This window comes from Miscanthus floridulus, chromosome 19, assembly GCF_019320115.1.
Source record: "Miscanthus floridulus cultivar M001 chromosome 19, ASM1932011v1, whole genome shotgun sequence".
Taxonomy (NCBI): Eukaryota; Viridiplantae; Streptophyta; class Magnoliopsida; order Poales; family Poaceae; genus Miscanthus; species Miscanthus floridulus.
This window is the reverse complement of record NC_089598.1, coordinates 24175726-24191859: the sequence shown is the minus strand read 5'-3', so window position 1 is coordinate 24191859 and position 16134 is coordinate 24175726. Positions and strand designations below refer to the sequence as shown.

Here is a 16134-nt window from a genome sequence, read left to right as displayed (position 1 = left end):
AACCATTCACTAATTCCTAGAAAAAGAAAAACCAATCTCCCGCGTGACCTACGTGACGTAGCGCCCGCGCAGCGGCCCGCGGACGGGGGAGTCCCACGCGCGTTGGCGCTTTTGCAAAAGAGGCCTCACACTTCTTCCCAAATCATAACTAAGTGCTAACACTATTTCTCCCTCTCTCAGACCTTCTCACTTAACCCCCGTCCTTTCCCTAATTCACCCATGCGCACCCCCGGTGGCTTAGTGCACAGCGGCGTGGCGAACGGCGACACAGCACGGTCGCACCGACCACCTGGGACATGCGCCGGCCCACATATCGGGTCGGTCACCCTCCCCGACCCGAGCGGCTATGCTAAGCGGCAACACGGGGCGGCGAGACTCGCTGGAGCCAGCTGCCGCGGCGCGTGGCCGTCCACGACGGTGGCGCGGCTGCCCCGGTGAACCAGAGCACCTAAGAACCTAACTGGCTAGCGAGGGAGCATCAGTAGACTACCGTGGACCTAGGCGAGGTGACGGTTTGGGTGGAGGATGGCGGAGGAGGTGTGGCCACGTGCGGCCGAGCCATGCGACGGCGCACCGCGGTGGCGTGGTCGTGTTAGCGGCGACGGGGAGGCTGTAGCGGTTCCACTGGCGTGCGCAAGGTGGAGAGGGAGGCAAGGCGAAGCTAGTGGTGCAGGTGAATAGGCTCAGGAGGAACGGTAGGAGGGCTGCCCTCGTCCATGGTCGGACGTGGCCTTATCATCACGGCGGCGGAAAAAGCGAAAAATTAGAGCTTGGCAGTAGTGGGGTATAGGCATAGGGGACAGGCGCGGATGCGACGGCAACGACAGCAGCTGTGTCATAGCATGAGGCAGGTCGGTGGTGCGGTAGCACGGCGAGGCAGGCTGCAGCGCTGCCCGGTCATGCGAGCATCAGCAGTGGCTCCACGCGGCAGAGCCAGTGGCGGTCAGGCCAGGGCAATCACAGCCGGACACGCATGGCAGCGCGCGTGCGCATGCAGAGCGAGCCGGTGTGGCGACGTAGTGCCCCGAGGCATGGTGACCGCGTTCACCCGGTGAATTAGTCCGAAATCATGTCTTGCACAAATTTTAAAGCGCCTATAAAAACTAAACGGTTGCTCTGGAACCTAAACCATCTTCACCATGCTCCAGAGGGGATATGAGGCTACCAACCTGAGCTAAAATACGACACCACTTCTTAACTCGATTTCACAAAATAAATTGCTAAACATAGCATTGTCTAGCTGTCAACGTACTTTAAAAATTCAAAGTTTTTTTAAGCTGAACTTGATTCCAAATTGTATTTCTAGGCTATTAAAAATATTAGCTAGCAATGTTGTTTTTCAACAGCAAGGATTTCATTGTCATCTATCATGTTCATATTCCAAACTTTATTTAAGTGCCACATATATGTTCTATAGCATTTTTGTTCAATAAAAATTAGTTTTAAGCCCTACTTGATATATATGCATTATTGAATAGCTTCTCATTTAACGGTTTTTACTGATCATCTTAGGTTAAAAATTTTATCCACATATTCCACCACATGCATTATTACATAGACATGATGCTTATGACATATTTTAGTAATTTGTTTAGGGCGTAATACCGAGGGTGTTACAGCTCTCCCTCCTTAAACAAAATCTCATCCCGAGATTTCATGTGAGTGCCTAGTGTGGAAAAAAGTGATAAGAAGTAAACTTTTAACTTAAGCCATTACCTTGATATTTTGGGGGAGAAGGTGGGGATAATGCTCCAGAATATAACTCTCCTGTTTTCACGTTGCTTCGTCCTCCGAATGGTTTTGCCATTGGACTTTATAAAATTTTACCACTTTGTTTCTCGTTACCCTTTCTTTTTCATCCAAGATTTTGACAGGATGCTATAAGAAAGATCCGGTTGGAGAGGGAGTCCTTCAATTTCCACTATTTTAGTGGGAACCTGTTTACACTAAAATTTGGTAAGCTTTCTCTAGAAAGGAAGAGATCGACCGATGATGTTGAAAGCAAGAAAGATCTTCTAATTGATGTATATTTATGAGCTGGCCCGTAAATATTCTCTAGTATATTTTCGGAGAAGCCTCACGTAGAGACCTCTTCACATGAAGCAGCGAAGGAGATATCGTTGGCATCAAGTTGGATTTCAGCAAAATATCAAACAGCTAGCGTCACCTGTACATATCGGAGTGGGCAACCGGCAAGGCAAATAGAAAAGGCTAAAAGCCCAAGTGCTCTACGAGCTATGCTTGACTTGGATACCAACAAGATTAAAACATAGGAGATATACATGTATATGTGATCATTAGACTTGCATGTTTGGCTATTATGGGTATTCATGCAAGTGTGGCCAATTAATATATTTGGCCAGTTATATATGGTAAGACTCACGTGCAAGGCTAAACAGATCAACTAATGAAGAAGGAATATTTTAATATTATTTGGTCGGGCTACATAAGGAAATAAATCAACATATCTTTGGATGGAGACACGAAGCTTCCTGACTCCTGACTGCTGACGTGATGAGGATGCAAGATAAGTCCAATTGGAAATATACGCATATACGTATACGTGACTGGAGGTGAAAGGAATATTATTTTATTGACGTCCAGGTGCACATCAAGGATAAGAAGCAATGACATATATCATGTATATGTGTATACAAGGCCGGCTTGGTGTCATACATGGACACGTCAATCAAAGAAGCTATGTTTAGTAACAAGAATCTGTCCATGAGCCGCATGCATTTTCAAGAAGCCCAGATGCCACATGATTATATTTACTTACGCGAGGAGGAAGGAAGGGAAGTCAAATCGGACCTGTGTTGAAATACATGGCAGCATGGCGTGGTTACAAACATGATAGAGGTTCGGAGGATTAATGAGCATACATGTGGAGTCATTGTATCTTAATTTTTTCCTTTATTTAGATATATTTTGTTAGGCAAGTCCCTTTAGGATTCTTATCCACCTAGGATATAAATATAAACCTCTGGCCATTGTAAAACACACACACATCAATCAAAATCAGTCTTTACTTTTTTGGCTTCACGCCAACCCTTAGGAGTAGGAGTAATGTAGCTTTTCGTTGAGTTCTTCAGCAAACAGGGCTGCATCGATGGATCAACCTCCAGCTTGCTTGTGAGTACCGTCACGACTTGTATTGTGCTTGTAAAGCTGCATCAGCTGATTGATCTTTTATGAGCCATAATATAAGTTAGTTATCGATCTGTATCATAGTTTGTAAGACTGGATCTAGGGATGAAAACGGATCGGATACGGACGGATATCACCGATATTACATTTGTTTTCATATTTCTGTCCGGATTCGAATTCGAATACGGATAGTGTCAACTATATCGGATATGATACGATTGGATATCGACATTATAAATATGCGATTTGAGTATTCGGATATGGATATGGTATCGGATGTTGGATATCCGGACTCGGATACGGATAGATCTCAACCCCTCTAAATGGATTCGGTTTCGAATACGGTCGGAAAATATCCGTACCGTTTTCATCCCTAGCTGGATCAGCTGATTAATCTCTTATGAATCATAATATAGATCAAAGTTATCGATCTTGTTGTTTAATACAATATCACCAGTTATCGAATATGGTAAGATTAGTAAGATTTTCCTTGCTATTTTTGGTTGTTTCACCTGTTATCGATCTTGTTATAATTAATGTTTTATTAATTATAACAAATCACCTGATTGAGATAGAGATAGATCGGCATTATATCATCTTAATTGGCCGTCCTTTGATCTGGTCACGCTTTAAATCTCATAATTGATGACCTAATTTTGCTAGATTGGTTGTTTTATCTATATTCCAATCAAACATAGTATGCATCCAAAGACATGTTTCAATCTTGAATAAACTCACTAGTTAATGAGATCTAATCTAATGACACTACCATAGCTACATCAATCCGGTCGAACCTCACTGGTAAGACTTTAGATTAGAAATTATTGATTAGTGGTTTTGTTCATGATCGAGATATGTACTCTATTTGTTTGCGATGCCTGCATTGGCTATTTTAGCCGATTGCCTATGTTCTCACACGTATAGCATGTTTTCATGAATCTGTTGAGATATAGATGGTTTTATAGATTTTTTGGCTTTAGTTTGTTATCATTATCATAGCTGCATCGATCTAGTCGAACCTTACTGTTAATGATAATAGATTAGATTCAAATTATTTATGGATTTATTTATGGTAAACAGTCGGTTGTTCGCGTGTTATACTCTTTTTATCAAACTTGTCGGCTCAACGTTTATATCGATCATGTTCTATTTAGCCGATGATGTTTTCTTATATTGCTTTATTGCCGGATATCGACTATTTAGTCGATAGCCTTATTGAATCGGCTATCTAGTCGTACAATTAGAACTATGTGGTACAACATCGACATGTTCCACCTTAAACTACTAATTATTCTCTCCTTGTCAATTGCAGGGTCAAATTGACTGGCACACCTTTGGTCCCCAAATCGACCGTTCTTGTGTTGAAGCTAAGCAGATCTTCGGGTTCACTCCGTCAAGATCATCTGGCTTGCTGTGTGTTGATCACATCGCCACATTTTTGTGTCAACAGAACCCGTAAACACTTCTTTAACTGAGAAACATGGAAAACATTATGGACTATTGACAAGATATCCGAGAGTTGGATATGATAAGCAACAGAACCACACCATTCCAAAACTTTATAAGGTCCAACATAACGATGAGCTAATTTCCCACGAACTCCAAAACGATGCACACCTCTCATTGAAGATACATTGAGATACACATGGTCACCGACTTCGAATTGCAAGGGTCTTCTCCTCTTGTCTACATAAGTTTTCTGACGGTTCTAGGCTGCTTTTAAATGACTTTAAATAACACTGACTTGCTCTATGACTTCTTTGATAAAATCGAGCCCGAAATAACCACGGTCTCCCACTTCAACCTAGTTAAGTGGTGTTCTACATTTCTTGCCATATAGAGCCTCGAAAGGTGCCATATGAATGTTCTCTTAATAGCTATTGTTATAAGAAAACTCAGTTAAAGTCAAGCATTCATCCCACTTTTCTAGAAAAGAAATGACACAAGCTCTCAACATGTCTTCAAGTACTTGATTGACCCTTTTTGTCTGACCATTAGTTTGCGGATGATAAGCTGAACTTCTGAGAAGATGAGTACCAAGGCATTTCTAGAGTTGCTCCCAGAAGCGAGAGACAAAGACTGACCCTCTATCAGAAACAATGGTAAGAGAAACTCCATGTAGGGTCACAACCCGATCAAAGTACAAGTTGGCATACTTCTTGGCTGAATACCTCGTATCCACAGGAGGAAATGAGTAGATTTGGTAAGGCGATCCACAATGACCCAAATAGAGTCATACCCTTTTGCTATACGGGGCAAACCCATAACAAAATCCATGGAAATATCCTCCCATTTCCAAACAGGGATAAGCAAGGGTTGTAGAAAACTAGGCATACGCCACAAATGTCACATTCTAAGATGTATTTAGTAATGTCCTGCTTCATTTTTGGCCACACTAATATAAGTGACGCAAATCATGATACATCTTATTGCTTCCAGGGTGAATGGATAGTTTGGAGTTATGAGCTTCATCCAAAATTTTTCTTTTAAGCTCATCACTTGAGGGAACCAGCAATCGGTTCTTGAACTTCACCACACCTTGATCATCAATACTGAATTGAGGACCACGTCCTTCGGCAATTAACTTCTTGATATGAGGAATTTCCAAAGCATCTTACCTTTGCTCTATAATAATTTGCTCAAGTAAATCTGAGACTAGAGCGATATGAGCTAACACTTCAGAATGGGTGAGAGGCAGAGATTCTTCCTCGACCCGATGTGACTTCTGACTTAAAGCATCAACTACCACATTAGCTTTTCCAGGGTGATAATGAACTTCTAAATTGTAGTCCTTGATTAACTTGAGCCACCTCCATTGCCTCATGTTCAGCTTGGTTTGAGTGAAAATATATTTGAGACTCTTGTGATCCATGTAGATATACACTTTATTTCCCAATAGGTAATGCCTCCAAATTTTTAGAACGTGCACCACTACCGCTAGCTCTAAATCATGGGTGGGGTAATTTAGCTCATGCTTTTTCAGCTGGCGTGAAACATAAGCTATCACACGTCCATCCTGGATAAGCACACATCCTAGCCTAGTCCTAGAGGCATCACAATACACATCAAATGGCCTATCAATATCTGGTTGAGCAAGAACAGGAGCAGAGGTAAGGAACTTCTTCAGTGCTTGGAAAGCTTCTTCACAAGCCGGACTCCATACATACTTGGCATCCTTCTGAAGCAACCTGGTCATTAGTTGAGCTCTCTTGGAAAACTCTAGGATGAAACGCCGATAATAACTAGCAAGGCTAAGGAACTAACGAATCTGATGCATAAACTTTGGAGATTTCTAATTTATCACATCTTGCACCTTGCTAGGATCCACAGAGATACCTTCGAGGGATAGGACATGCCCCAAAAACTACACTCTATCTAACCAAAACTCACACTTGCTGAACTTTGCATATAGCTTATGCTCATGCAACCGAGTCAGGACTATGCGAAGATGTTGGGCATGCTCTTCTTTATTCATAGAATATATCAAAATATCATTAATGAACACCACCACAAACTTGTCCAACTCTGGCATGAAAACTGAGTCCATGAGGTACATGAAGAATGCAGGAGCATTGGTGAGACCAAAATACATGATTAGGTATTCATAAAGCCCATACCTAGTAGAGAAAGCTATCTTTGGTATATTTTGCAGCCATATTTTAATTTGGTGATACCCCGAACGAAGATCAATCTTTGAAAACACCTTTGCACCAGCCAACTGATAGAACAGAGTATCAATACGAGGCAAATGATAGTTGTTCTTAATGGTTACCGCATTGAGAGGGCGATAATCCACACACATCCGAAATGTGCCGTCCTTCTTCTTCACAAAAATAGCGGGACAACCCTAGGGTGAAGAACTAGGACGGATGAATCCTTTCTCCAACAATTCCTCTAATTGTTTCTTCATCTCAGCCAATTCTTTTGTAGCCATGCGGTAAGGATGCCATGAAATAGGAGTAGTACTAGGTTCTAACTCAATAGCAAACTCCACATCCCTATCCGGTGGTAACCCAGGTAGATCTTTAGGGTAGACATCCAGAAACTCACAAACCACAAGAGTAGAAGCAAGATCAAGGGAAGCTTCTACACGAGCAACAATTGGTGAGGTGGGGACTGAGGACATAAGGAGAGACATTCTATCCTTAGAAGAAGGAAGCCTTAACTCAACAACTCTCTGCTTAAGGTTCAAGACTACCCCATAATTTCTCAACCAGTTCATTTCCAAAATTACATCTATGTCTTGCTTAGGCAGCAACATGAACTAGAGACAATAAGAGTGAGTTATTAGCACTAGTCTCACTGTATCTATCCGAGTGTTAATGCACAACTGCACACCTAGGGTTCTGATTCTATAGGCAATAGGAATAGCCATAGTAGATATATTGTGCCTTTGTGCAAACCCCATACTCATGAATGAATGTGATGCACCAGAATCAAATAACACATATGCTAGGTGAGAATCAATAGTGAACATACCAGCCATCACAGGCTCTCCCTATGGGATCTCCTTAGCCTCTATGAAGTTAACCTGTCCAAAGCGGCTCATAGGCACCTTCTTCCTGATGATAGTCCTCTTGACCAGATGAGAGTTGGCTGAAGGCTGAGAAGATTAAGCAGGCTAGTTCTAGGGGGGCACTCATGAGCATAGTGGCCTTCTTTGTCATACTTGAAACAAACGCCAGGCTTGTTCCCCTACCCCTAACGAGGTGGAACCTGCTGTCCCTGAGATTGCTGCATCTGCTGAGTAGGTGTACGATACTGAGTAGGCGGTGTCTAGTGAGTCTGCTGAGTCTGATGGAATGACAGTCCTCTCAGAGAGTGATAGGACACCCTCCTCACAACATGTACCTTCCACTCAGCCTGAGAGTCACGCTAAAGTCCCTCCATAGCAATAGCAGCATTCATCAATACACCAAAGGTCTGATAGTCTCCTGTATACAGCTTCTCTTGTAAGATACAAGAGAGACCATGATTGAAATGGTCCATCTTCTTCTCATTAGTGTCCACATGAGTCCCAACATATTGTGCAAGATGGTTGAACTTGTTCACATACTCCATCACAGACATATTTCCTTATTTTAGCTCTAGAAACTTGGACAACTTCCTATTCAGCAAACCAGTAGGAATATAGTACTAACGAAAAGCAGTGGTAAACTCCCACCAAGTCACATGGTGGTCCATAGGCTACATGGCATTGAAAGTGTCCCACCAAGCACTGGCAGATCCTAGAAACTACCGTGCGACAAAGCACACCTTCTGCTCGTCAGTCACATTGAGCAGCTAAAACTTCTGTTCCAAAATCCAAAGCCAATGCTCCATGTCTAGAGGCTCCGCAGTCGGCGTGAACGTGGGCAAGTGTGTCCCCAAGAAGTCCTAATAGGAGCAGGGCCTCTCGGGACCGCGAGCACCACCCCTGTTCCCACCATTGCCATCGGGGCCTCCACAAGCAAAGCCACCAATAGCCTATGCCAGCATCTCCAAGGCACGGGCTGACTCATGATGAGCAGCCAACATCTCGGCCATCATCTCTGCATGGGTCATCAGAGGCAGTGGTGGTGGTGGAGGAGGAGGGCCAAGGAGTGGGGCCTCATGGCTCTCCCCATTGGCATTGCCGTTATCATTACCACGACCATTTTCTGCTTGATCTTCACCAAGACCACGGCCTGTCCCAACACTAGTGCTCCCATGACCGGACCTCAGGTTCTTCTATAAATAGATAGGAACCCACCGTTAGGGATTAGGCCTCCATATTTAGAAACAAAAGGCTAGAGAGATGATAAGGCCCGATAAGTTGCTACATGCTAAAGCTTTTTCTTAAGAGTTAAAGCATTTTTTCATTTATTATCCTATCAATTCACTACCCAAAATTATACGTGTGGGGGAGTTTAGTTTAAACAAGATAATCTCTTCATGATGCATGCATCGACCTATTCATTCACTCAAGCCAGAATATAGTGGCATTCACGCACAATGCACACTCACTTCCTGGATGCTAAACGATTCTTACGCAGTGTAAGTTAGTGTACTTGTAGAAATTGATTAGATAAAACTAGTGCCACTATCCTAGATAGACCATATTGCTAAGACTTATAATTATTTATGTAATTTATCGCAACATATTTTTCACAAAGTTTTTGTTGGTCAAATTTTAGATTTTTGAAAAGAGTTCCTAAACTCGTAGACTCATTATTGGCTCTAATACCACCTATGGCAGAACCGCCCGAAATAACACACTTTTGGAGGCGCTTGTCTTCTACTAGACACTAAGCACTCCAGAAGTGGCTAAACCGAACAGTTCCATCGAGCCCACCCCAAGGGAGAACTCAAAACAATCCACGTTTTACCGCCAGAATCCAATAATAAGTACGAGCTTACATCACAATCCATTTCTTATAACATAGAGTCTTGAAAATTATTTATTACAATACCAGAGTTCAGAGTGCGATAATAAAACAACATAATGTAATAATCATCTAGCGGAAATGATGCACAGATCCATCTGTGCCCACCAGAAGAATCCTCCACACAAGAGCTAACTCCTCAAGCCGCACCTACAACAGGGTAGAATAAACCTTGTGTACACAATGTGCTCACAAGACTTACCCAACTAGAGGGAATAGTTTCCCGACTCCAAGGGGTATGATAGGCAATATGGTTTGTTGTGTTTCTTTTTGTTTACGAAAAGCATTAATAATAGTAAGCCCTTAAGTCAAGTTTTATTGGCAGTCATGACTACTTCATTAGCTAACCATTCTAGGTAAGCACCTATTCTACTTTCAAGTAAGGGTTGAGCAATTAGAATCATTTCACCATCTTTCCTCTTCCAGTTCTTACTACGGTGCTAGACCATAGCCATGTCGTACCATCTCACATAAACGGCGAACCAATGTATCCTAGCTAGTACCCTGAAACACATGCCCCGCTTGTACCCCAGGCACAAACGAGACCAACCCACTCTACTCCTGTTGAGGGGTCCAGGTCTCCATCCAAACTTGGACTCTAAGCCCCCACACTTGAGACCTAGTCTCGGTATGGTGTTTAGACCTCCACCTTTCCTCGCCTCCAATCAGTCGGTCCAGAAAGAGCCAGAACCCACGACAAGAGGGCAATGAGCCTTCTCACTCCCATAAGTAAGTATGTGCTCAGGATAATAAGTCTATGACCTGACTACCATCCACAGCAACGGACAGTCCTCAATCGACATGGACAGAGAAAATAGTGTAACCAAGTTAAGCCCTGTTGGCCATGGGACACAACTTGTTACACCCACCAATATCCCATTCCATATCTCTACACGGTCTTCATTTTCTTTTCATCATTGTATTATGAGAGTAATAATAATCCCCTATTGTGAGCAATGGCAGGTTACTCATGCTACCAATGACCTAAGCATAGCATCTACTCGAACCTGCACTAGTAAGACTCTTAGGACATGTATATCTACACATGCGTTTTTCACAAAATTTCTGTAACGTAAATGCACAACATATATATATATACGGTAAATTATAAAATAGAGGTTATGCACCAGGGCTTGCCTTGGGTAGGCGCGGTGTCAGTTGAGTCAGTCAGTGGCGGCTCCAGGACCTCCTCCTGCATGAGAATCTCCTCCTCGTACTCCTCAACGATCTCCTCGAACTCATGCTGCCGGTGGTCACAATCTCCGTCGACTCATTCTCTATATGCATGCGATTATAGTAACGCAGATATTTAGTATTTAGGCAATATCAACTCTTAAAATAAGAATACACCTATCAAGTTACTAAGCTAGCTCTAATGACTAAGATACTATGTTAACTATCATATTCACCAAGCAAAATGTTGGGTTCACTAACAAACACTTAGCTTTGCAAATTGAGGGTATATCTTTATTTCTACTAAAGATTTAATGTATTTTGAAACAAAGAACATTTAACTACCCCAATGCTTAGTCTATTCTAAGGCCACAAAAATTACAGTGAGCACATAATAATACAATAAAACTACCATAAACATTTTATGACTAAAGATATCACCAATTTACCACAAAAATTCCTACAATGATTAACTTAATAATATGAATCACTTTCAAACGATTTAATAGCTTCTAGTGTCAACACATATAAATGTGAACTAAATACACCAACAGATAGATAACAATTTTAGGAACCTAACAAAATTTGTTTCACAATTTTTGGACACCTACATGATTTTATATTAATTACCAAAGATCAGTGTAGAAATTAAATTACAAAACCATTCACTAATTCCTAGAAAAAGAAAAACCAATCTCCTGCGTGGCCCACGTGACGTAGCATGCGTGCGGAGCGGCCCGCTAGCACGACCCACGCGAGGATGGCCCACTCGCAAGGCGGCCCGTGGGGGGGAGTCCCGTCCGCGTTGGCGCTTTTGCAAAAGAGGCATCGCACTTCTCCCAAATCACAACTAAGTGCTAACACTATTTCCCCCTCTCTTAGACCTTCTCACTTAACACCCTATCCTTTCCCTAATTCACCCGCGTGCACCCCTGGCGGCATAGTGCACGGCGGCACGGCGGACGGTGACACAACACGGTCGCACCGGCCACCTGGGACATGCACCGGCCCACATATCGGGTCGGTCACCCTCCTTGACCCGAGTGGCTACGCTAAGCGGCAACACGGGGTGGCGAGACTTGCTGGAGCTAGTTGCGGCGGCGTGTGGCCATCCACGACGGTGGCATGGCTACCCCAGCGAACCAGAGCACCTAAGAACCTAACTAGCTAGCGAGGGAGCATTAGTAGACTACCGTGGACCTTGTTGAGGTGACAATTTGGGTGGAGGATGGCAGAGGAGGTGTGGCTACATGCGGCCAAGCCGTGCGGTGGTGTGGTTGCATCAGCAGCGACGGGGAGGCAGTAGCGGTTCCATTGGCATACGTAAGGGGGAGAGAGAGGCAAGGCGAAGCAAGTGGTGTAGGTGAATTGGCTTGGGAGGGACGGTAGGAGGGCTACTCTCGTCCATGGTCAGACACGGCCTTATCGGCACGGTGGTGCGAAAAAAGTCAAATTGGAGCTTGGTAGTGCCTTCTTCATGGCTAGGTGGGGTCGGGCAGCGAGAGAACTTGATGGTGAAGCCACAGACATGCTGAATTAAATAGAAGTCATCACTCGGTGGCCAATTTGATGGCGCGGCTCGACGGCGGTTGCAGAGGGAGAGAGAGACAGACGAGGCGACAAGTGGGCTCATCTTGGTCTCACCTTGGCGGGATGTGGTCGACGTGATCTAGCTGTTATGCGTGCGGACTCAATCGGACATGCGTGTGCGTCCATTGATCGGCATGGCCCGCGCGGGCGCAGTGCGATTAATGGCAAGGTGACGATGAGCTTGGCCACATGCGCACAGCATCTAACCAGGCCAACAGCGGAGTATAGGCACAGGGAATAGGCGCGGACGCGATGGTGATGCGACAACACCGGCGGCGGCTACATCGTGGCACGAGGTAGGTCAGCGGTGCGGCAAGGCAGGCTACAGCGCCGCCCAACTGTGCGAGCAGCAGCAGTGGCTCCACACGGCAGAGCCAGTGGCGGTCAGGCTAGGGTAGTCATAGCCAGACCCGGTGAACTAGCCTGAAATCATGTCTTGCATGAATTTTAAAGTGCATATAAAAACTAAATGGTTGCTCTGGAACCTAAACCATCTTCACCATGCTCTAGAGGGGATATGAGGCTACCAACCCAAGCTAAAACACGACACCACTTCTTAACTCGATTTCACAAAATAAATTGCCAAACATAGCATTGTCTAGTTGTCAACATACTTGAAAATATTCTAAGTTTTTTTAAGCTAAACTCGATTCCAAATTGTATTTCTAGGCTATTAAAAATATTAGCTAGCAATGTTGTTTTTCAATAGCAAGGATTTCATTGTCATGTACCAAGTTCATATTCCAAACTTTATTTAAGTGCCACATATATGTTCTATAGTATTTTTGTTCAATAAAAATTGGTTTTAAGCCCTACCTGATATACATGCATTATTGAATAGCTTCTCATTTAACAATTTTTATTGATCATCTTAGGTTAAAGATTTTATCCACACATTCCACCATATGCATTATCACATAGACATGATGCTCATGACTTGTTTTAATAATTTGTTTAGGGCGTAACACCGACGGTGTTACATCATGTCTATGCCGAAGGATGCCAAAGTGGTGAACTTCATCGACCCGGCGGTGCAGCTGTTGGCATGGTTCTTGCTGCCCAAGGAGGACAAGAAGGATGAGCCGCCCGTGGAGAACTCTGAGTTCTCGAAATGGGTGGCCAAGGACCAACAAGTTCTCAGCTACTTGCTCATGTCGCTTTCTCGTGAGATCGGCTCACGACAACTACATCGATGGCATGGGCCGCCATCGAGGGGCTGCACGCTTCCTAGTCACGCGCCCACGTCATCACCACAAGGATGGCGCTGTCCACCGCGTCCAAGGGATTGTTGTTTATAAGTGAGTACTTTACCAAAATGAAATCTCTAGCAGATGAAATGGCGTTGGCTGGACGCAAACTGGAAGATGAAGAGTTGATCTCCTACATCCTAACCAGGTTGGATCTTGAATTCAATCCGGTGGTGTCAGCGGTGGCGGTGCGCGTCAAGCCCATCACCGTCAACGAACTCTACACCCAGCTTATCGCCTTCGAGCAGCGCATGGAGTACCATGGTGGGGGGGGGTATCAGCCCTCTGCCAATATCGCGGCAAGAGGCGGCCACGGCAATAGCTCCACAACAACTGCGGTTGAGGCCGCGGTGGCCGCGGCGGCTTTGGCCATGGCCAGAAAGGAGGGCGTGATGGTGGTCGTCCTCGAGGTGGCAGTTCTCTAGGCGTCATCTACCAACTATGCAACAAGGAAGAGCACACCGTCGTCCGCTGCTTCAAGAGGTTTGATGCATCATTTTTAGGCCCACCACAGAAGAGTGCCTCCTCAGTAACTAGTTCATACGATGTGGATATGAACTGGTACGTCAACTCTAGTGCTACTGATCACATCACTAGAGACCTTGAGAAGCTAACCATCCATGACAAGGATCATGGTGGGGAGCAGGTTCACGCTGCAAACAGGACATGTATGGAGATTGCTAATGTTGGTCATAACACTTTGCATTCCCCTAATAAAACTCTCCATCTACATAATATTTTTCATGCCCCACAAGCTAATAAGAACCTTTGCTCGATCAATCGTGTTACAAAAGACAATAATGTTTTTCTTGAGTTTCATCCCAACCATTTTTTATCAAGGATCAAGTGACGAGGACCACCCTCCATAGAGGCAGATGTGAAGGGGGGCTTTATCCATTGCGGTCATCCTCGAATAAACATGCGCTTCGTGCTGTCAAGCCATCCATTTCCTTGTGGCATCACCGACTAGGGCATGCTTGCACTCGTGTAGTCTAGCAAGTTCTAAGTTGCCACAAGATTCCTTTTTTCATGATTTGAATAATGATAGGGTATGTGACGCATGTCAACAAGGCAAGAGTCATCAATTGACTTACCCTAGGTCGACTAGTGTGTCATCTAGTCCTATGGACCTCATTTTTTCTGATGTATGAGGGCCTGCCCCAACTTCTATTGGACCCCACAATTATTATGTCAGTTTTATTGATGCTCATAGCAAATTTGTTTGGCTTTACTTATTGAGTCACAAATCTAAAGTTTTTCAATGCTTTCATGATTTCCAAAATCTTGTTGAACAGCAATTTGGTCGCAAGATTCGTGCTATTCAAACAGATTGGGGGGAGAGTATCAAGCCTTGAACTCTTTCTTCCAACGCATAGGCATAGAACATCATGTGTCGTGCCCACATGCTCATCAACAAAATGGTTCAGCAGAATGTAAGCATCGACATATTGTTGAAATGGGGCTTACTCTCGTTGCTCATTCATCTTTACCATTGAAATTTTGGGATGAAGCTTTTTCTACAGCTATGTTTCTCATTAATAGACTACCTTCTAAAGTTATTAACAATGAAACTCCCTATGAGCGTCTTCTTGGTCGTCAGCCTAACTATAGTTTCCTCCGCATGTTTGGGTGTGCCATTTGGCCAAATTTACGACCTTACAATGCTAGGAAGCTAAAGTTCCGATCAAAACAATGTGTGTTCATTAGGTATAGTAATTTACACAAAGGCTTTAAGTGTCTTGATCCAAAAGAAGGGCAGGTCTACATCTCACGGGATGTTGTTTTTGATGAACATGTTTTCCCATTCGCTACTCTTAATCCAAATGTTGGTGCTCGCCTCCGCTCCGAATTTGCCCTTCTTCCAGATGTTCTACAAAACCCGTCATCTAATTTTGGGGATGCAATTTTGCATGATCGGCATTAGTCTTCTCCTACCTCTACTAATCCTTTGCCAAGTTCTGGCGCTATTGGTGATGACATAGGAACAAACACGGTGGAAAATCATGAAGAAACGGAGTCCAGAGGGTGTTATTTCATGTGCACCCCACTCGGAGACAGCACGTGCCCCAAAACAGATCCTCCTGGCGTGGCTGCTTCTGATTCTGGCGGCACAGGCTGATCACCTTCGGGATCGGCGCAGGCGACGGGCTTGTCTCCGCCGTCTGCCTCGCGAATCGTTGCGCCCGGATCTTCTACGCCCACCGACTCACCATCTCCTTTAGCCGTCACACCGCCTGAGCCGCAGATAGATCCCAGTGAGGGGGAGACATCGGCTAATCGTGATCCTAATCCCACCAAGATCTTATCGCCAGGATCTCCTGCGGATGGTGCGCCTAGTGCTGTTCCTGTGGCCACCGAGTTGCAGCGGCATACAACATGTCTCCAGCAAGGGATTCGCAAACCCAAGACATACACAGATGGCACCTTGCGATGGTGTATGCATACCAGTACATCTACAGAAGAACCTGCAACACTTGATGAGGCTCTTGGTGATCGGAATTGGCTTGCAGCTATGAATAGTGAGCATCAAGCTTTGTTACGAAACAAGACATGTCATCTTGTCCCTCGTCCTA

The 16134-nt window shown here is 44.3% G+C and overlaps 1 non-coding gene across 1 annotated transcript; it reads left to right on the top strand.

The window, feature by feature from the left end:
• Positions 1 to 13668: 13668 nt before the first annotated feature.
• Positions 13669 to 13807, top strand: LOC136530130 (small nucleolar RNA Z247). The gene has a single exon (XR_010777625.1). It is a non-coding gene; the product is annotated as a small nucleolar RNA Z247 (small nucleolar RNA).
• The last annotated feature ends 2327 nt before the right edge of the window (positions 13808 to 16134 follow it).